The sequence below is a fragment of the Rhamphochromis longiceps genome, linkage group LG1, assembly GCF_057381845.1.
Source record: "Rhamphochromis longiceps isolate RC_006_pf linkage group LG1, R_longiceps_female_GT1.1, whole genome shotgun sequence".
Lineage (NCBI taxonomy): Eukaryota > Metazoa > Chordata > Actinopteri > Cichliformes > Cichlidae > Rhamphochromis > Rhamphochromis longiceps.
Window position 1 is genome coordinate 10541463 of NC_140557.1, and position 21247 is coordinate 10562709.

Genomic DNA, 21247 nt, shown 5'->3' on the forward strand with positions numbered 1-21247 from the left:
CTTCTGCTGTGATAATCAAGCCAACTCTGGCATCGCTAAAAAGATTGATTTAACCATGTCTCACGAAAAAAAAAAGCAAAATTCCTGAAATACAATAACTATTACCTCAGGCTGGAGCAAGTTACAACTGTCATTTCCAATACATAATTTAACAAATAAGCAAATACATAAATAATTCCCATGACCAAATATAATGAATTTGTAGCAAAGCCATCAGCATAAGTAGGCTATCAGTCTCACTTTTGGCTCAAGCCAAGGGAATGGCATGGGGCTGACAGAGTGAAACAAGAACAGTAGCTAATGTTAGCACTAATGTTAGCATTAGCATTAGCATTAGCAATAGAGATAAATGGACCTCGTGGCAGCCAGGACTCATCTGTCCACAACTAGAGACAGGTGGGCCCTTAAGCCTGGCTTCAGGTTACTGAACCAAGCCACAATGTGCGTCACGTTCTCACAAACACACACGTTAATACTACACGCTGCAGATTTGTGAACTGCAGAAATCTTGATTCATTTACTCTGGACATATTCTGCAAATAGGTTATTTTAAAACAAGAAGTTATAATGTCCTTTTTTCACATTACTTTCAATTTTAACCAGAAAAAAGGTTTATTTTCACTATACAGTACAAAGAAGAGAAGCAATAATGTGCATGTGTTACAGAGCTTTTGTGATGCAAATATATGTTGGGGAAGTTTGCTTTAGCACTGTGTGGAGAAACTAAGCTCTGCCACCTGTTCGCCAGATCCAGCGGCTCTATTGAATATTCTTATAAAATCAAAAAAAGGAGGAAGACAAAATCAAAGCATTTCCTGGCTGCCTGGCACAGCTTCTGAGGACTGTCCTATTTTAAGGCTCTGACCTAAAGCAGCAACCCTCTCTTTTAACCTCAAGATGTTGCCAATACAATAAAAGCATAAATCCATCTACCAAAGTGGCCATTTAATGATATGGTCTCTGACTCATTTGGAGAGATGACAGTGACAAGGCCTTACATTTATGGGACAGATACGTTACTCTGTCATCTAAATACACAGACCTAAGAAAACTTATTTTTATTTTATATTAATAGATGAAAAGCATTGTAACAATATGATTAACTTACTTGCACTCTGATCAACAAACTGTTTCCAATATTGTCATAATTAAATCATTAGCCTTTCACAGTCTTCCCATTTCCCCTGCTTCAGGAAATGTTTACCAAGGGATCTGGGGAGAGATGCCATGTTTGCCTTGCAATCAGATCTGAGCTAGAATGTGGGTTGGAGGAAGGCCCCTCTTCCTGCCTTGCTGGCTGGTGTTGGATGGATACTCTGGGTGTAAGGACCTAGCTTGGAGTTCTATTTCTAGCCCTGCCAACACCCAGGAACACCCTTCTACCACAACGATCCAACTGTTTCCCTGACTTCAAATCAGATGAGCGCTAAACTCTTCACGACACAACTCATTTAATTACTTCATTAGACAAAGTCTGCAGTCAAGCCAAGTTATTTTTACTGGATGTTTGTCCTCTGCATACAAAAATAGTTGCATAGTTATACAAAGTTCACAGTCTGATCTTACCCACATACTAGCTGGCCATTTCCTCTTAAACTACGCTGCTCTTAATGCACAACCTAGTCCTGTGATTTATACATTTTTAAATACTAACGCTCCAATTTGTAAAGCAAATCCAGGATAATGATAATAAAACAAATAATAATAATTATTAACATTTTTATGGATAATAATAATGATAATAGCACATTTAAAACAGACATAAGATTAAGGCAATTTCTTAACTTAAAAAAATTAAAGGGTGCAAATTTCTTACTACAATATGTACAGTTTGTAAACAGGCAGTCCCCTGTTTTATGCACTGATTTTGATCATTTCTGTTCATTTTTTTCCTTGGACTCTCTTAAGAGGTCTTAAAACAATCATTTTAAAACAAGATCATGACAAAACTTAAAGAGAGATATAGAAAAAAATTGAGATAGACAGAGAAAATTGAGAACAAGGTAAAGAAACAAGAGTATGAGAGAGAAAGGAAGGGGGAAATGAGAAAGGTAAAAATGACTCTTATTGTAAATGCCTGTGCTTGTTAGCACTGTGTCACATGAACATCCATATATCATCCCTGTCTGTCACTTGACCCTGATGTGTCACAGACCCTAGACTGTCCCCTCAAACACAAGCCCTTCTCTGGTAACCCCTGGGCCTTCTGTGGACCAGTTTCCCCTGACTGCCAGTGAGTGTTAGGCAGTACTTTACAGCCTCTGAAAAAGAGCTAAAGACCACTGGGGATTGAGATGAATTACAGCCAGGGGAGCTCCTTTAACGAAGGGCGTCCAAATTTACAGCTTTGCCAGCTTTCTTAACTTCATGGATGGAGACAAAGCAGGTCTTGGTTTTGACAGAGCCTCAGCAAGTACACAGGGAGGGGGAGTAGAGAGAACGAACACAATACAGAAAGAAAGGAAGACGAGGCTTAGCTTCTAAAAGAGAATCTAATGAATTAAAATATATGAAGCAGAATGCCTCTTGTTATTCTCTCCCCCGACAAGAAAAACGGCAGCTAAACGTCAAGTAATATTTATTGCGACCAACAGCCATTGAGAGGTTATGGACACAGAGGCCCCGACTGCACTCACTAAGTATTTTGTTAGTGAGTGCCGCAGCCAGCCGCAGCATGAAACACATTTTTCTTTTTTTCTTTTTTTTTGACATCAGTCGGTTTAAACACTTGTTAAATCAGCCAAGTTTTAAAAAAAGCTTTCGACTGCTGTCTAAACCTGAATGAAAAGCCCTTTGTAGTTCACTCTGTTGGGTTTGTAAAAACAAATGCACACTACATCAAGCCAATCATTTATCCCCCAGACAAAGATCAAACTAATATTGACTGAAAAACACCTGAGGGATGAGACAGTGAATGCTAATGAGAAGGGCCTTCCTAGCTGTTAATCATAGAGAGACTATTTTCAGGGGGGCGGGCGGGGGGGGACCAGGGACAAGAAAGCCATCTTCATAAACATATCCTCATTTTACAGTATGGTGTACAGGGTCTGGCCTCAGCCAGACTCCTATAAGAACTGTGAATTGTATATTAGCCTCTAAAGCTGGCACTTTAATCCTATTTGCATTCATATGACTATTGCTGGATCCTGGGAGCCTTTATCCCTAGATTTGCCCATTTGTATGCCCCTGTGAGTGCAGGAACTCTATGCACAATACCAGTATCAGGATGTATCTCACATCTTTCACCCTATTTCACTCATGCAGCCACTGCCATTCACTGGTTGAAGGGGGACCAGGAGAACATATTGGAGAATGGTAAAAATAACATGGAAACTTTTGGTTGGGTAATGGACTCTCATGAACACAAATGCACACACACACACACACGCCTCTCATGCACGCATACAGAATGAGAAAAAAATGGTAAGAGAGAGAATTAAATACTCCTAGTGACTCCCTAGTGGAGAGAGCCACAGGCTTAGCTCCACGGCGGCTGGTTTGTGAATCTCTTCTCCTTAAACTGCTCTGTGCCTCTGTGCACACGTTGTGCTGGTGTGGGGGGTGGGAGGCACTTTCACCCATTTGCACATTAATAAACCTCCAGGAAAAAAATATTAAAAGCTGGGAGAATAGACAGTATTTACATGTGAAACTCCCGAGGACATCAGCGAGTTTGGCAAAGGCCACACCATGGGCCTCTGTGGTCCTGCAAATCCTTGGCTGCACACGGGGGCATGATAATGACATCCTGTGTCCAATTACTCCTGCTGCCAATAGTACTGGTCATGATGGAGAGGAACACACTATTAACCCTGTTAGCATTATCGACACAAACAGCATACCTCAAATCAGGACTCTATTAAGGTGATGGCAAAGGTGATAAAGGGGAAATCAAAGGATATAATAATAATAATAATAATAATAATAATAATAATAATAATAATAATTTTGGTCACATTTTACATTATAGTGCTGATATTTAGTCTCTCATGTGAGAAACAGTATTTGCATTTATCAATATTAATGGAAGGCTAAAAGGGCTGCAACGGTGCACAATCTGCAAATATAATGTCCCACCTTATCAATTCATAACACAGACCAGCTAAACTGTCAGAAAAATCTGAAGTCACACATAACCGAGCCCAATACCTACTATTAAGATGGCTCAACATAACAGGACGGCTGCCAATAATTGTACATAAAGATATGGGAAAGCCACAGTCCAGCTATGAATATTTCATGAATTCCAACACAAAGAGCATGCTAAAAGGATCAAAGAGAAAAACGGGAGAAGAGTCAACGTGAACATCCAAACAATATGCAAGAATCCCGACAGTATAGGTCACATGCAAAAAGACTGGGGTCACACTGAAATTGTCCATCAGTCAGACAAGCAGAACTGATTTGGATGCTAAATAATGGTTTAGATATTCAAAAATTCCATATATATGCGAAAGGCTTCAGTGCACCCTGGATCTGGCCTATCAGAGGAGTGCTCTGCCACCACACTCCCTCATGCAGACCCATGCTATGCCTCTGAGCCTATGACTAACACACACACACACTTGCAGATATGCAGACATCCAGATACATAGTTCATGTATATACACAACACACATGCACTTAGTCTCATACCTTGAGAATGACATAAAAACTGACATAAATTATACACACCATTTATGTTTCCCCCATAAAAATAAAATCAATGTATAAAACTGAAACAGGTTTTTTGATAACATCAAACAAATTACTGAAAGTTTTGTGTCAATTCTCAGATGGAAAAAAACAAACAAATATCAACTTTAAGCTAACACCCTGCAATGAGTTTATAAATGCTGAGCAATAAAACAGAGACATGCTTTGTTTTCCCGATTCATCAAAGTCTTGTTTCCATAGGGCTGCATGATGCTTATATCCTTTTAAGATTAATATAATTCTGTCTGAAACTAAGAAAAAGCAGCAATTTTCACCACGAAATGTCCCTGTCCTTTGCATCCTATACATTTCAAAACCACATAATCAATGCAAAATTTATACAAGGCAGTGTCTTAAAATCACAACATGGTGCCACAATTATATTGTGATCTTCTGCTTATTCAAAGGGCCATCTTGTTGTGATTGTCATCTGCCACTTGCCATTGAAATGTGTTTTTCATGTTTCTCATCTCATTGAATGTCAAACATCTCTTATTGAGGGAGCCAAATCCATCTGATGATTTTTCCACCCCACTCAAATGGAAATGGTGCATGTGACAAAACAGTTATATTAACATAATAAAGGAATTCGCCTTACAAAAACCTCAACATCTGCCGGGTTGGAGAGAGTAATGGATAACATTTCTTTGAATCCAATTGATGGATCTGATGGCGCTTAGACAGTCATTCACATCATGATGTCTCAGGAGAGGCCAATAATAGGAACAACATGGGATTAATCTCAACACTCTTGACTCAGACGAGACAAAATATGCATGGGCCCGCAGATCTAAAAAGATGCTGTTATAAACAAATTTGTTTGAGAGTTTTCTCTTTTTTCTTTCTTTTTACACAGAGGCTTGGAGTGCATGATGCTTTGCAAAGGTATCAATAAGGCCCAAAGAAACAAATGATATAATGGGACAAAGTACCTGTGTTATGGAAATGAATTATATTTTTAAGATGAGGACACACCGTGACCCTGATGAGCAAAAGCTTTGTTCATTTTAAACTCAAATGTTCCTAAGGAAATAATCCGATACCACCCCTCACACTGCTCCTGCAACTAGCATCAACTAAGATTATAAAACTCAGTAATTTAACTTTCAAAGAAGTTCTGAATTTCTTTATACACTGTGTGTTCCTGTTAATGTGTCTATGATCAGTGCTTGCTGACTGCATGCCAGTTGTCAGGTGATTTATTTGAGTTTTTGGCAAGTAAAAGAATATATGAGTTGTATTTAAACTGGAATTAATTTCCCAAAATGCGATTTATATAATAATATAAAAGGTCCCTCGTGTTAGTTTTATATCCAAATTTAATGCAAAATTCCAAAAAGTTTGATAACAAAATAATACAAAAGCGCTCTGAAAGCACAGAGACCATCCTACTCAGTATACTTCACATTTTAAAGAAAAGGATTAGGGCGTTTGGACAAACACAGTATGTAATATGTTCTTCCTTTGATCTTGCTTTATCTCTGCACTAATTCCCATTCAAGTTTCATGAGAATAAAAAAAATACATTCTTGAGATATGCAACGTTATTGCAGGTTTTAAATGAACTCTGCCCGCATCTAATGAATTCAGCGCCAGGCGGTGGAGTTGTGGTTACAGCGCAGCCAAAGAGGACCAAATCACAGGACTGTAGGGAGTGAGAGCCAAAGTTCTCTACTTACTGCCAACTAAGATCATATTAATTATCACCAGCTGAATTTTTAATGGACTGCAGCTTTTGACCACTGTCACTTGTCTCTTTAAAACATAGATTTCTGCCATTTATCTTATTCATGTTTAAATCTGGTGACATTTCGCCTTGATGCTGTGTATTCAGAACGCCCTGACGACTTATGACAGACGGAGGAAATCAAAGTGAATAAAAGACATATTTGAAACCTGGGGATGATCTGGCCATCCGGAATGCTTACAATGACCTGAATCTGATGGACAGATAATTTCTTGTGAGCTGACCTCCAAGACAATGGTTTAATAATAAATACACTGTGTCTGAATTAAAAAGACACTGTTCTACATTTTTAATGCAAATGTATTTCTGCATGCAATTAAAAATGAATGATCACAGAGCTCATGTCTGTGGACCTGGGGCTCTTGCTCAGCTGTTTGACCATGGGGACAAGAGGGTGAGATTTCAGTAAGGACAAACTTGAAAGAAGAGAAGCCAAGAAGAGGGGAGCTTCAGGGAGAGATGGGATGCATGAGTACTGTCTAGAAAGGTTGGTATCTCTACTTTAAAGACTATCTAACCTGTACAAGTAACCATGGGAGTTTCTGGCTGGTGATTAACATGTTGGCTGGAGGTTTAAATCACTCCAGGACATAGATGGCCCACTGTTTGACTGTGTGATATACTACTTAGTGGAGCTTCTCTGATGGGAAGAACATTACTGATGAGAACTGAAAATGAGATTGCAGAGAGCAGGGGCAGGAATTAGGTCTGACCTGAATGGGTCTGGGGGTAACATGGAGGCTATCACATTAACCTGACGGGGGCTCCTTTAATAGGGTCCAGGGCTTAAACTGATATATCAATTTCCTTCCATGTGGACGACTTCAAAGGCCAGAGCTCATTCTCGCCACTTGTGCTGGCCCCCATCAATCTCTGGCTGCTGTGGGCATCATCACCTCCAAGCCTGAGACAGGCTAGGATAAAGATCAGCAGGCACCAGTCAATCTGCAGCTTTGTCCTGACTATCCAGTTGTGGTCAGAGAGAAGATAGCACCGTCAGAGTTCCAGTTATCTCATTTTTTCAGTGACTGTACACTAGCTGGTACTATTTATCAAAGTGGCAAAATCCGAAGCAACACAGTAAATTGGTTTCAACATGCAGGTCAATCAAACGCAGCACTATTCAGCTTCAGTATCACAAAATGATTGTAATTATAATCACAGCTGACAAACATTTCTCCATCTGTGTGTGCTAACGTCATAATAATTACCCTTGTCATGCTAAATGTGTAATTTGGCAACACAAATCACGGCTTTTACCTCTGCTGACAGCTAAAATGATAAAGATTCAGTAAAAGCATGGCAGAGCACCTTCCAGTTCACTTCCACTATTTGTATAGAAAGACTCCCCCATCCGACAACAGAGACACAAGAAACTCCTTTCTTTTCACTAAACTCTCTGTTCTCAGAAATCATATCAAAAAGCTTCTCTCGCAGTGCAGGCCCTCCAGGGTTCTGATGTCACTTCCACTGTAACACTCCGCTGATGACTGACATATGCTTCACATGAGTGTGAAGAGAAAAAAAAAAGGAAAACAAAAAAATCCTACACGTTACACACACACCCTTTTTGTTTTAGACGACATTTCCGACTTTACGCTAACTTGTTTTGTCAAAACAATTCCCGAAGAAATTAAACGACACATTACTCAAGTCAAACCTGAAACCTAGATCTGCCACAACAAACCTAATCCACTTTGAGCAGCCTCTGTGTTGTGGTGTCCTCGGAGTGTGTGTGTTTCTCTTGAAACATGACTTAGGTTTCAGGAAGTTTTAGGCCTGGAGTCAGTCATCAAAGTTTTGCGGTGGTGGTGGTGGTTGGGGGGGGGCACAAAAACATGGCCTCTGACGGCACTGATAATGATCATGAGCAAGTCCCTTTGAAGAACTTTCACTGAGTGTGAACGAGATGTAAAATTTGTGAATGAATTACCAAAAACAGGGGGCATGTGAGTGGAAGGAGCAAAATATACATTAAATGTTTTCTTTTATACTCAAAATTAAAATAATACACCCCCACCTGCCCCAAAAATAATACTAATAATCTCACACATATAAAATATTTTCAAGTGTAAAAACACACTCTAAAGGAGAGTCCTACAGAATTCGATGGATTGAAAGAGCTGGAAAAATTCCATATTTGTTATAGAGTTCCTTTGAGCTTTCACCTTGTGATCAGAGCATCATTTAAACAAAGAACAAAAGATGGCAAATATTTGGGGAAGGAAAGAAAAAGTGGTCTGTTGCAACAGTGAAACTGAGCGGGGCGGTGCGCGGAAAGGGCCCGCTGGTGTGGGCTACAGTTTGCAGTGCATAGCAGCCGAGATCTATGAATACAGATCAGGGGAGATGTGAGGGAATTTTACAGCAGGTATTGTCTGTCACTCACCCCGTCTGTCTATGTGATCACTGCCTCCTCGGCGGCTGTTTCATCTTCAGCTCTCTCACACTCACTCATTCTCACACACACACACACACACACACTCCTCCCAGTGCTACCAATAGAAGACCTGGTGCTGTGGTGTGCCCTTGCCAAAAAGTGACAGGTGTTCCAATAGGAAAACCAAAAATCAAAGGCCCATGATTCCTATTATACGTTGTGATACCCTGCTTATGTCTGGGTTTGTATAAGTTACTGACATCTGGATTTGACTGAGAATATATAACCTACACGAGGCAGAGCCTGAAAAGAAAAATTAGCCGTGACGTGAAATTTCAGATATGTCACAAATCTAAATGTGATCTGTTTTTTGCATGCATAACATATTAAAGTGTTATTTATCCAAACTCTTTTTCATTCTTTTTTTTCTGTTTTCTTACAATGGGGAGAAAAAGCTGCCAGTCGCGTGCCTCCATGGCCCGGAGCCCTTTAACACACACTGTGAATTATGCCTGCAGTGAACATAAACACAGATTTTACAGCAAAACAGTGTTGTATATACACACACAGACTTGAAACACCCGCTCCTTCTCTCATTTAACAGCATTACTGCTGAGATGAACCTTGCTCTATCTCGCCAACACATCATTTGCTGCCTCCCTGAAAACAAACATGTTGATAAGACGGATGAACAACGTTAAAAGTGAAACACTGAACAACAAAAAAGGCAGATTTCTCACAAGCGGTGCCACAACACACAGTCAGCTTGAACAAGTGTTTGTTTTTGCATGGGAGCGTCAGTGTTGATTTCAAGCCCGAGGAGAGCAAAAACACACATAAAGCTGCCCAACTGTTCAATCACGGTGCTCTGCAAATGGGAATGGGCCTGCAGTCTCAATTAGCTAAGTGTAGCAGGCAGCTGTTGTGTGGCCGATGGAGTGCATCGTTAATTCTGTAAATATACCTTCCCTCATCTGTCTGAGAATCACCCACTCAGGCCACATTTAGGCCAGATGAGCAACAGCTTCGCCAGTGTCTGGTAAAGTTGGCAAAAAAATGCGAATGACTCAACAGAGCATGGAGAAAATTTCAATGTTTCTTTTGAGGGATCTCATTTTTCTTTTGAATAGACACAGTACAAAGTTGCCAACTTCACTACAAGGTTTCAAATGTAAAGGAAAATGAAGCAGCATTTAAAAAATAGAAGTAATTGTTGTCTGTTCATGTTCCAGTTGTAGCACCTTTTATTCAAACTGAACAACAATGTGAAAAATAAATGCTGTGCTCTTTCAGGAGCAGTGCACCATTGAAACTGATGGTTTAGCACTTGTATTGTTCCTTAAAGTTGGAGCAGAGTGGCAACAACATTCTGCCTCTTCTTTTATGGGCTATCAATAATCTTTTTCTGACACATTATTTGCTGGGTTGGAAGAAAATAGGGAGCAGCACGGTCAGTGGTTCACCACAAAGACTTCTGGGATCTGGCAAGAGCAGCGTGCGTGGGCGATGCATCCACCCTGGGACCCTGCCAGGATGTCTTTTTGACCAGGCTGCTGGAGCACTAAGGACCAGTGACAGAACTGGACGCAGCCTTTGGGGAAAACAGACAGAAGCAATTAGATGACATGACAGTTATGAAGATGATTCTTTGGCAGGTTAAGCTCAGTTTAGAGTTATTCAAAACTGTATTTTCTGGCAGAAAACTAGTGATTTAGCAGCTTGCTTTTACATTAACATCTAAGAAATTTTTGCATGATCTCATGATTCATTTTATTATGTATATGTGTGTATATATACACCTCATGACCTAACAGTTGTTCAACCTCCACCAGTATGCTCTTTTCCATTTCTTCTCATTGCTGCTATTTTTCCCTTGATGACAATATTGCTGGTGTAAAGAATTTTACACCCCCCACCAACCCCAGCACCGCTAAGGCTTTTGGGGAAATTAAATAACCTGAGGATTGAGCTACTTTAGGAAGCTCAATTAACATATTTGCCTCTAGAGGAAAATATTGCCTCAAGTTGAATGGACGGTAATTTTACGCATGGATTTTTCCATCTTAATTCTCACAGCTTTGAATAATCCGGAGAATTTGTTTTACAGAACAAGGGGTTTTAACGTTCTGCACTGAAGATGGGGTGGGTACGTTTTTTGAGAGCTGTGTGTCAAAACAAATAACACTGCATCTCAAAGGGTCATACATTCAGTTGTGTTAATTGAACATGATTCAGTGATTCAACCCAGCATTAGTACATTATAGTAAAGATGCAGCTTCCCCAGAGCGAGATGCAATTTCTCAAAAATACAGCTTGTGCTGCCCGATTGTTGTATACTGGCAGAAACCATTGTTGGCCACTATGATTTTAGACAATCTTCAAGCCTGGTTGTAATCCTGTAATCCTGCATCCCTGCACAAAAAATAATAATCCACAATATCTATATCAGTTAAGCGCACAATATGTTACATTCCAAAACTATTCATCCAAGTTTCAGAGCTTGAGCTTTTAATTATTTGTGTCTATTTCTAAATCCTCATTCACACATAACATAAGGGTCAAATTCCAATTCCAATCTTGGTTCACCTTCCACGCGTTATGTTTAAATCCCACTGTGCACAAAGATCAAACACTTAAAAAGTTGGGATAACCTTTATTACTTCTCATTAGTGGGTAACCTGATGCACGCTGACAAGTTTAACAGTTGCTGCGGTCAGCTGCTGATGCCTCCAAATGGCCTGGCCCTTTGAGAAATTGGCTGACCAGACAGTGAAGTAGTCCCTAAGTCTAGCCTAGTGTGGCTTAGCATGAACTCCATTTGCGCTGTCGCCTCTAGGCCCAAACAAAAAGGGAGTTTTAAAAATGGGCTTTAAGTCTCCAATGGCTCGGCTGACATCCACTACTACAGATCATTAAGGCTCCACAGCTTCTCCCTCTCCAGCCTCAAACACACCAGTGGAGTCATTAAATGCAATGTGTAATTAAAGTTGGAATAAACAAAGGCTTTTCTGCAGGTCTTTTATTTCTCCTTCAACCATGTGTACATCTCTCTCATTTTCACACATGCGTCCTGATTATCTCCTTCTTTTCATTCCCGTTTTTTCCCCTCTTTCTGTGTCTCAGAGTTGACATATAAGAGAGGAAATTCTCATTGGCTCCCATGGTGGTGGTAGGCATGGACGAAGGCCCTCAGCCTAATTAGAAAACTAAATACTCTGAGTAATGCCTAACCCCTGGGAATACAACTGCCATATCTCTTACACATGTGATGTGGAAGGACCCGAAATGCCACTGGGGTGTCTCGCTGAAATATCCTGTGCTGTTCCCCTTTGCACAGCTGTCCACACAGACTCATGCTCTTAAGACAGGCTTGCTTTCATAGTTAAAATAGAAATTTGTGTCCTAAGTGCCGCAACACAGCTAATGTTAAATATTTAATTCCCGCGGGTGCTAATTATGGTTGAGTACTGGCAACATGGATTCCCTTTTTTCACTCCACATAACAACTGTAAAAGCAATTTAAGCATTTTTCAATTAATTAAACACATAGTCTTCCAGTAACCTCTTGTCATTTTGCCCTCCAGGACCATAGCTAATTTGTGTAGAATAGAAACTGGAAAGGGGAACGAGTGGGGGTGGGAGGAATTTTCATCTTTGCAAAATGCTCCTACAAAGGAATTAAAAGGGAAAACACACAATTTTCATGAGAGTTTAAGAAGATCACACTCTATTCTTCTCTTTCAAAAAGCCCGTAGTATTGTAAGTGTAGTTTCGAATGTTATGAACCTATATCAGATGATTGTAACCACAAGCACTAGCCCCCATTATGTTATCAAAGCAGTGGAAGATAGTCTGGCCATGAAGCTAATCCCTGATGTATTTTTAGTCACAACTGACTGATGAAGTGAAATTACTACATCAGTGATAAAACGGGACTCTCTCAAAAGCTTATACAAGCAGCAACTGAGAGAGCTCTTTAAGCTTCTGCGAATCTAAATGAGCCTTTACAGCAGTGGTGAAGAATATGACAATATGGTAAAGATGACTAGTGGTGAAATTAAGATAACAATACATTATGTATCGATAATATGCTGAAAGGATCATTTCTACTATGAAGTTCAGTTTCATTGTGCCAGTGGGCCAGCTTAGAATATATAGCAATCTGATTTCATTTATTCATAAAACCTAAAAATAAATAAATAAATAAAAAAGGAGAAAATCTATCAGCATTTTTGTGATACAAAAAGTGTCTTTTTTTAAGTTCACAATGATGCCAAATAGAATTACACTTATTGTACAAAGTATGATATTCCTCTTTGTGTATATGCCATTTCGGTGCATATGCACATGTATATGAGAGCCATTAGGAGGGGCAGTGACACACCCAGCCTCTTATAAAGGCCCCTGTCACTGAAAGAGATCAGAAGCAGGCTGTGAAATCCAGCTAATAGTCATTATGGGATGCTGGTCCCTGCACACTCTGTACCTGCTTGCCAAGGCGGCTCCATCACACTTCATATTTGCATTGTGTCATCTTATCAGCATTCACCCAGACACAGGACAGATCTCATTGCAGAATGACAGCTGCATTACTAATATCAATAAATAAGACTGTGGGGAAAAAGTAGAATTAGATGTCTGTCACTCCAAACAATAAAATAAAAAATAACTAAAATAAACCACACACACACACAAATCCTACAACAGCACAAAAATTGAGATACAACCATGCAACACTAAAAATAGCTGTAAAAATAATATTTTCCCCTGATGTAAAATTTATGTCCAAAATCTTTGTAGAGGACCTCAGCATGTGGTGCCCACCCCCCTGTTCCAAGCAGCGAGGAAGAGTGAACTCTTAAGAACCCTGTGTGCTCAGTCACTTCTGGGCCCATGCAGTCAATAAGGCTATTTCTGATCTCCGGATGGCTAGGGTTTCAAAGCCTGTTTAAATGGGCTCCCACAAAGCCGGAAGCACCAACCTCAGTCTTCTCCCTTCCTGTCTTTCTCCCTCTCTTTTTCCCCCTCTCTCCCCCCCCCCTCTTTTTCTAAATACTGAGAGGGAGCTCAGCTTGCCTTTCCCCTTGCTAAAGAGAAAGGGGAAAGAGGAGCAGGCGGGGGGTGGTGGGGGTCCTCCCCTTCCACATGCACGGTGGTGAGGAAAGACAGGGAAGCGCAGGGTCAGGGCTCCTAGTGCTAAGCTGTGAAAGGCAAACGTTTGGCAGAGTAATTACACGCCGCACTGCTCTGGGAGTGATTAGTGATAGTTGTCTGTTCAAAGTGTTTGGAGCTCACAGCCTTTATGGGCTACGCTTGCCTTCCCTTTGCTTAATGTTTAGATTGCATTTGCATCAGGAAGAGAGTTGCATGTGTCAACATAAACAGTGTGCCTATGAAGCTCACCAAGTGTGCACTTGCTTATCTTGCTTATTATATTATTATCCAGGAAAGACTGTTACATTATTGTGGCGTACAGCTCACAGTTTATCTGTGTTGCCTGAGTTATCCAGGACTGAATTATAATTTGCCATTCATAGGCCAAAAGGCTTGTGTTTTGAGCTTTTATTTATTCATTTATTTTTATTTTTTTAAACAAATAAACAAAAAATTCTGGTTGGAACCTTCTGTTAAATGTCTCAACTTGGTGCAACAAAATCCTCTGTTTTCACCAGTCAGATGATACTGAACTGCACTGCAATCAGCATGCTCAGGTGGTATAGCCCAACCTGCCGGCCTTTGATGTCCTTGCTGTGTTTATGTTCGCTAGCCATTCTGCTCCAGCACAGTCTGCAGATGTGACTGCAAGCGGTAAGGTGAGCTGCAACACTCCAGAGTAGCGTCCACTTGTAAAGCATACCCTGACAGAGGGTGTGGCAAGAGAAGAACAAATAACAGGATCAGAAGTGGAATTAGCAGTTTAATAATATTAACATCAGACATGTTTCAGTAATCATTCCAGAAAACTGAACTCATTTTTTGTCAAATGAAAGAACTGTCAGATTTAACTTATCAGTGACAGCATTGCACCCTTTCTTCAATTGCTATCATTTACTTTATTTTTAAAGTAGAAAAAAAAAGCTCTGGCTCCTGGACAGGAAATCTTTCTTTCATTTTATCCCACTGAAAATGTAACGTATACTTAGAAAGGTTTTTAATCCTACTTATATTTTTTGAGGCCTTAAAAATACCTGAACAAATCAGAATCATATTTATCAAAGGGATGATAGGTATCCTTTTTCAACACCTTCTGAACTTAATCCCAACACAGGGGCCAGCTAACAGAGGCTTGATACCTGGGTGGCAAAGAAGAGTAGAAACAAACACAGCCGTGGAAAGAAAAGGAAATACCTAAGGGACTTTCTGGGATTGGTGAAGAGGTAAGACAGTACCTGTAGTGCAATCCCTTCCAAATCTGCACCAGGTGTCAGGCATTAAGGAGAGCATCTCCGCTTTGGATTTCCACGTCTGGCTCAATAACCCAGGGCAGTGTGTCAGATGTCGGACAAAATGGTTACTTTCCAAGAAGAAGAAGAGGTAGAAGAAAAGAGAGAACTGAGGCACAGTGTGTTACAGAGGACGATTCTGCTGACAAATATAGATTTGCATCTTATCTAACTTTTTTTCTTAAGTATATTATATACCTATATGTGGCAGTAATTTCAGGACTTTGCAATGATTCTCGTCAGTGTCTGACATTTAAATATTCAATTACGCATGAAATTTCTCTCATATCACTAAAAATGCAACGAGACAATAAAATTTGGCCAGCAGAACTGAACACTGCATTTTAATGAGTTAAGATAGATTAAGGATTATAATACACTGTTATCCCACTGAGACTTTCGGTTAACTACAAAGACAACCATGCACTGCCTATTCCCTTTGTGAAAATACAAAGAAAGATAGCTTGACATTAATATTACATTCTTAATAATGAAGACAAGTTCTAAATTGAATACCTAGCAACTTCTCAATTTAAAGCAAGTAAGCATTTTGCAAGTGCAATTGTCCTGAAACAAAACAGTGACAGCAGACTTCTTAAGTACCAAGAGAGCGAGAACAACATAGAGCCATGTTGGCATTGTTGTTTCCGCAGATTATACATGACACACCGAATAAAAGGGACTGATTGTAAGATGTTTAAATGTATCAGAGGCATGGGAGAGGAAACTTAATACCTCAGCATTGGGAGATGGAGAATGCGACCGGGCACGTGCGGAATGCAGAGTGGCAGGAGGAAAGCAGCAATCTAAATTTCTAATGCTGAGGATGTTTCCCATTCCGTGTTTATGAAACATGGCTACCGGGACTACAAAGGTAAGAGGATACAGCATCAAAGCCTGCCCTGACAAAAACAAAAAAGCAACAATGCTGCAGTGGAATGCATGACAGAACATAATACTCCACCTCCTCCTTCTCCTCTCCCCTAAGCAGTCTCATTTGATTACAGTGTAGCAGGCCCCAAATCAACCTCTTAGTCCCAGTTCTCACTCCCCGCTGGTGCTGTGAGTAGGAGGTAGAACACAACTTGCCAAAGTGGCTGGGAAGGAGATGAGGAGAGGTGATGTCGTGGAGGAGAATCTCTCATTCTGAGAACAAAAGAACACGGCAATGGGTAAGCCAAGGTGTCCGCGGCAGGGGTGGAAAGTGGCTGTCATCTCGAGTGTGGTGACTGAGGCAGAGACTGCATGTCTGATGACGACGAGGCAATGTATCGTTTACAGGCTCCCTCAGCAGAAGCCCCTTGCATGTCCGTCTCCAGCCACAGAGTTCGCCCTCTACTTAAAGCAACAAGAGTCTGGCTCAGCATTACAAGCCTATTAAAAGATACTTTTAATTATGCCCTGCTCTCCCGGGATCACTTCTTCCATGAACTCTGTGTTTCTTTGGCATGTGCACTTAGGAATGGCATAACCAGAAGCACGTGTTGTTTTCTCCCTCCAATTAAAGGGCATGTTGACAGATTAAGGCTGCTTCTGGTTTGTGCTCCACTAACGCGTTTAGGGAAGATGATGAACGTGGAGGGGGGAGGATGGGGGCTTGAAGAGAGAGAAAGAGAAAGACAGATAGAGAGAGAGGAACTGATATAAGAGAAAAGGAGAGAAAGAACATGCACATGAACCCTGAGGGATTAATGTGTTTACATTACCTGGGCTGTGATCTATCACCAACCTCGTCAACTTCTATTATGCATCACATACATAAGCAAGCAACAGACCTGGGAGCCCCTGCAACTCACTCATACTATTTCAATTGGATTAAGTCAGTGCAAATATCTAGGGCACAGCTCCCACACTGTGGTTTTAGCATTCTAGTTGTCATTTGATTTGTATGTTGTATCAGTTTACCTTTGTAAAGGTGACACAGAAATGCCTCCTACATGTCTCCAGAGCTTTTAAGTAACATGAGTCTTGGATTATTGCCATATGGCACCTATAGTACCTTCACCATAAACATGCTATTTAGCCATAGATCTGATAAGAAGCGAGTCAAGTATGGACACTCTCAGATCATGAATCAAAATACACAGGAAAAGTTGAATGTTGAGTGTGTTGATTCACCATCTGAATGAGGTGTATTTAGTCCCAGCTGTGCATGCAGGTCTGCAAAATATTCAGTTGGAGAGGTTCAGCATCACTGCAGTGAAGTCTGCAACAGGGCTCATATTCACACTCAGGCTTCATTATATCCAATCAATATTCATTTACTCACTGAGCCTATTGACTCATTTCTGAAGTAATACTTCAGGTCATTCGTCTTGTCATGGAACAGGGGGAATTATCTCTTTTATACCAACCCCCATTTGGAGAACGAAGTATGGGTTGAGTCTGGATACACCCTATGGATACAACTGTAAATAAATATTTTTGATAAAACACAGAAAAATCAATGGGTGCTTCCTGTGATCCATCTCAAGCGAATCAATCATCATCTGCGCAGCTGGCAGTGTATTGCAGGAGGATGGCGTGGCAGTGAGAGAGGGGTGTAATCTTCGTCTGATATCTCTCATTTTGGAATCGCTTCCCATAATAGGGTCATCATTTCATCACTTAGCCAATCCAGAGGCCTGCCATTCAGCCTTGCGGGGATCGTGGGGAGTAGGGAGAAGTGGGGGGAGCTGATATACCCCATCAGGAGGAAACCGAAGACACACACACACTCTCACTCCATACATCTTCATTCAGGTCAATAAAAGAAAAAGAGATCACAAGAACAGAAAGGAGATCAAAAAATAGATTCTCTCCCCTGAAAGCCATATTATTGTGCTTCATGTAAATTGTATGATTATTAAAGTCAAATCAACCCATCGAATCATGGGCATCAGTTTGTGTGAGGAAAAGTGGTGATACTAAGTAAAACATTAAGGGATTCTATCTCGAATAAAAAACCCGGGAATAGCAGCAATGCAGCATATTTAAAAACTGATAAGAGTTAAAAAACTGATAAATTATTACAGTCAGTTCTGTGTTTATACACAGAACTGACTTTTTGAGTATATATCCACCTGTGTTTTTTAATTATCGTTTCAAAATGTGAAAAAGGTTATTTAACTTAAGGTGTATTTGCAAGTGTGCTTGTGTGTTTGAAGGTTAGGGTGCATTTCACTGACTGCTTGGTGACTTCATCAACATGGATCTGGGATTCAAAAACAAAAACAAAGAGTCAATTATTATTTTTTTAATTCATTTAGGAAAAATAACACCAAGAACAGCAACTTTTTAAGAGTGAATTGGGCATTAAAAAAAGCAATAACAATTTTAGTCATGTTTATCACTTATATAACACTTTAAGAAATATGGAAATTTACAGCTCTATAATGCAAAACTAATAATAGCCAATCAAATGCTAGTTGTTTAGTCGAGAGCTAGTGCACATATGTTTAATCATTTAACAACCCTCCCTTTTGAAAAAAAAAAAAAAAAAAGAAAAAAAAAAGCAAGGTCAAAAATAAATTACATCCATTATTTGCAGCAGATCTCCCCACAGCATTTGGAGCGAAAACTGTTTTGAATTTCAATTGGCTTCCAAGTGGCAAAAGCCCTCAGCTAATACATCAAAGAAAAATTGGTGTCAACTAATCGGTTTAGGACACAGATTTAGAATGGTTAAAAATCCCATGAATACTTCAAGCATTTTTCTGTATACCACTAAAGGCTTGGGAGCAGTACAGCTGACCTTGTGCGCTCCAGAAACCTGTCTGCCACTCGACATTAACTGACTGTTTAACGCACCCAGCCACGCAATTAGTCCGCCACAACGCATAATGTTGTGTAATAATAGCTTCTATATCCAATTTAGATTACGCTTGCTCCCTCAGGCATTTTAAGTGGCATGCATCATCTTTCATTCAATTCTTCTTTGCCACTTAAAAACGTTTCCATGCGTCAAAACGGAGGCAGTTCACTCAGGGGGGAAAGAGGAAGAAGAAGTGATAGCGAATAGGAAGAGACACAGTCAGATAATATCAGAATAATTAAAATATAAATGAAGATTAAACCCAGAATATTGCGAACATTTGCGTAGTTCAAATACCTTTTCGCATTAAAAAACACACACAAATGAACAAAACTGTACTCACCTATACCTCCTCCTTTATCGGAGCAGTGCTGAGAGGCGGTAGCAGTTGCCATAACCCTACTCCTATTATAGGCTCCGTGATCTCAAATTATGGGTCCTCCTCCTACTTCAGAGAGCAACTCTGAACCAGAACGCATTAAGGAGGACACATGACACAGACCCTTCATCCTAGGCCCTCAAAACTCCCCCCCCCCCCCCCCCCCCCCCTATATATTATGAAATAAATAGATAAGTAAATATTTCGGGATGAAACAACCCACAAGGCACAATATTCCAGTTATGTGAATTTTATAGCTCGTGGCACACAATCACTCCACTATTAAATACATTTACGTCTCTAATAAGGAGGCTGTTTAACACTGCTGCTTTATTTTAACTTTAACGTAAATTAAAAAACGAATACATATATATATATATATATATTAGTACCATCTGTTATTATGAGAAAAGTTTCAATAATTACTTGAGTGTCTAATCACTACAGGGCGCTGTGAAACTAGGGCTCATGGTATCACTGTCATCTGATTAGGCTATACTGTAGGATCGCTTTGTGCATCCATCTTTCTCTTTTTCCCCTCTTTCTCTCCCTCGTAAGTCTGAGTCTTCTCCCACTGTACCACCGTCATCATTCTTTGCTCTCTAGAGGTTTTCGGAACGTAAGAAACACGTGACAATATGTGCACACACACTCTTTAGCAGCGCCTACAGCGATCCCTTTCGGCTTATCTGAGACTTGAACTGGAAAGTCACCAGAATGAGAATGGGCTTTTAGATGTTTGAAACATACTAAACAAAATAATAAAATTCAGCTCATATTTTGAATCCAAGTTAGTATTCCATACTTGTGAAAGAACGACATTTATGTCCCAATAATAATTATAATAATAATAATGACCGTTATTTATTATGTTTAATAATGATGCCTGGATTTATCTTTATTAAATGTATTTAAATATATTTAGCTAATTAACGATAAAAGCGGTACATTTAACACCGTTTATCTGTTTTCAGGAACAGAAATGCATCTACAGGGATCAAATGAGATTCGGTGCACTTGGCACTGTTCTGCCCTGGTTTGAAGGTTCATGAGTTTCTGGCAGTGTAGCTTATCCGACTGGTTCATTTCAGGATAATTTGCAAAAAAATACAATAAAATAAGCAAATAGCCGTGATCACGGAGTGGACGACCATGCGTTCACAATTAAAACATAAAACCGTCGACATGATAAAAAATAATAATAATTCTCACCTACAAAACTATTCTCACACAGTTGTCGCTCGAGGACAATTTGCGCCATCTTACTTTTACTTTTGTCACAGGCTATACTGTCTTACCAATGCAACAATCGTCGTGCGTTAGAAAGTCGACTTGCACAACTGTAGTAATCCATTTGAAACCCCAACTGCCGATTTTAATGCAAGGCGCACGGAGATCGCGTGGCGTCAGTCTGTTGATTTAACGCAAATATGTGAAATGAGGACGTTTTTAAGCACAAAGAAAGAATAACAAAAAAGAGAGCACTGCGGTGGACCGTCTTTTTTAATTCCTGCCGGTATCTTGCGAGCCCATATCCTGGCATACAACAGCCGACTTGTTATTGATCAAGTGTGAAAGTGACGGCTTCCTATTTGGAAGAAAAAGAAGAAAGTTGGGAGTTGACAGACTCGCATGGTGTCGCCATCCAAAGGGGGGGCTGCAAGGCGCACTTACAGCAACAAGCCTTGTTAAAGAAGAAAAAATAGAGAAATAGAGAATGAGAAGGGTTGTTAGTTAACGCAACGGAAAGGAGGGGGTGTTAGAGAGAAGAGAGAGAGGGAGAGAGAGAGAGAGAGACCATGGGTTTGGG

At 40.2% G+C, this 21247-nt stretch overlaps 1 long non-coding RNA gene across 5 annotated transcripts; it reads right to left on the reverse strand.

The window, feature by feature from the left end:
* Positions 1–9985: 9985 nt before the first annotated feature.
* On the reverse strand, positions 9986–21153 carry LOC146678283 (uncharacterized). 5 transcript variants are annotated; one of them, XR_014914346.1, is made up of 4 exons: positions 19402–21153; positions 16001–18458; positions 13309–15336; positions 9986–10413 (listed from the first exon to the last, which is right to left on the reverse strand). It is a non-coding gene; the product is annotated as an uncharacterized LOC146678283 (long non-coding RNA). The 5 variants fall into 5 exon arrangements; XR_014914342.1 differs by having other exon boundaries at positions 16001–16131; positions 16230–21153; XR_014914338.1 differs by having other exon boundaries at positions 13309–14680; positions 15212–15336; positions 16001–21153.
* Positions 21154–21247: the final 94 nt, after the last annotated feature.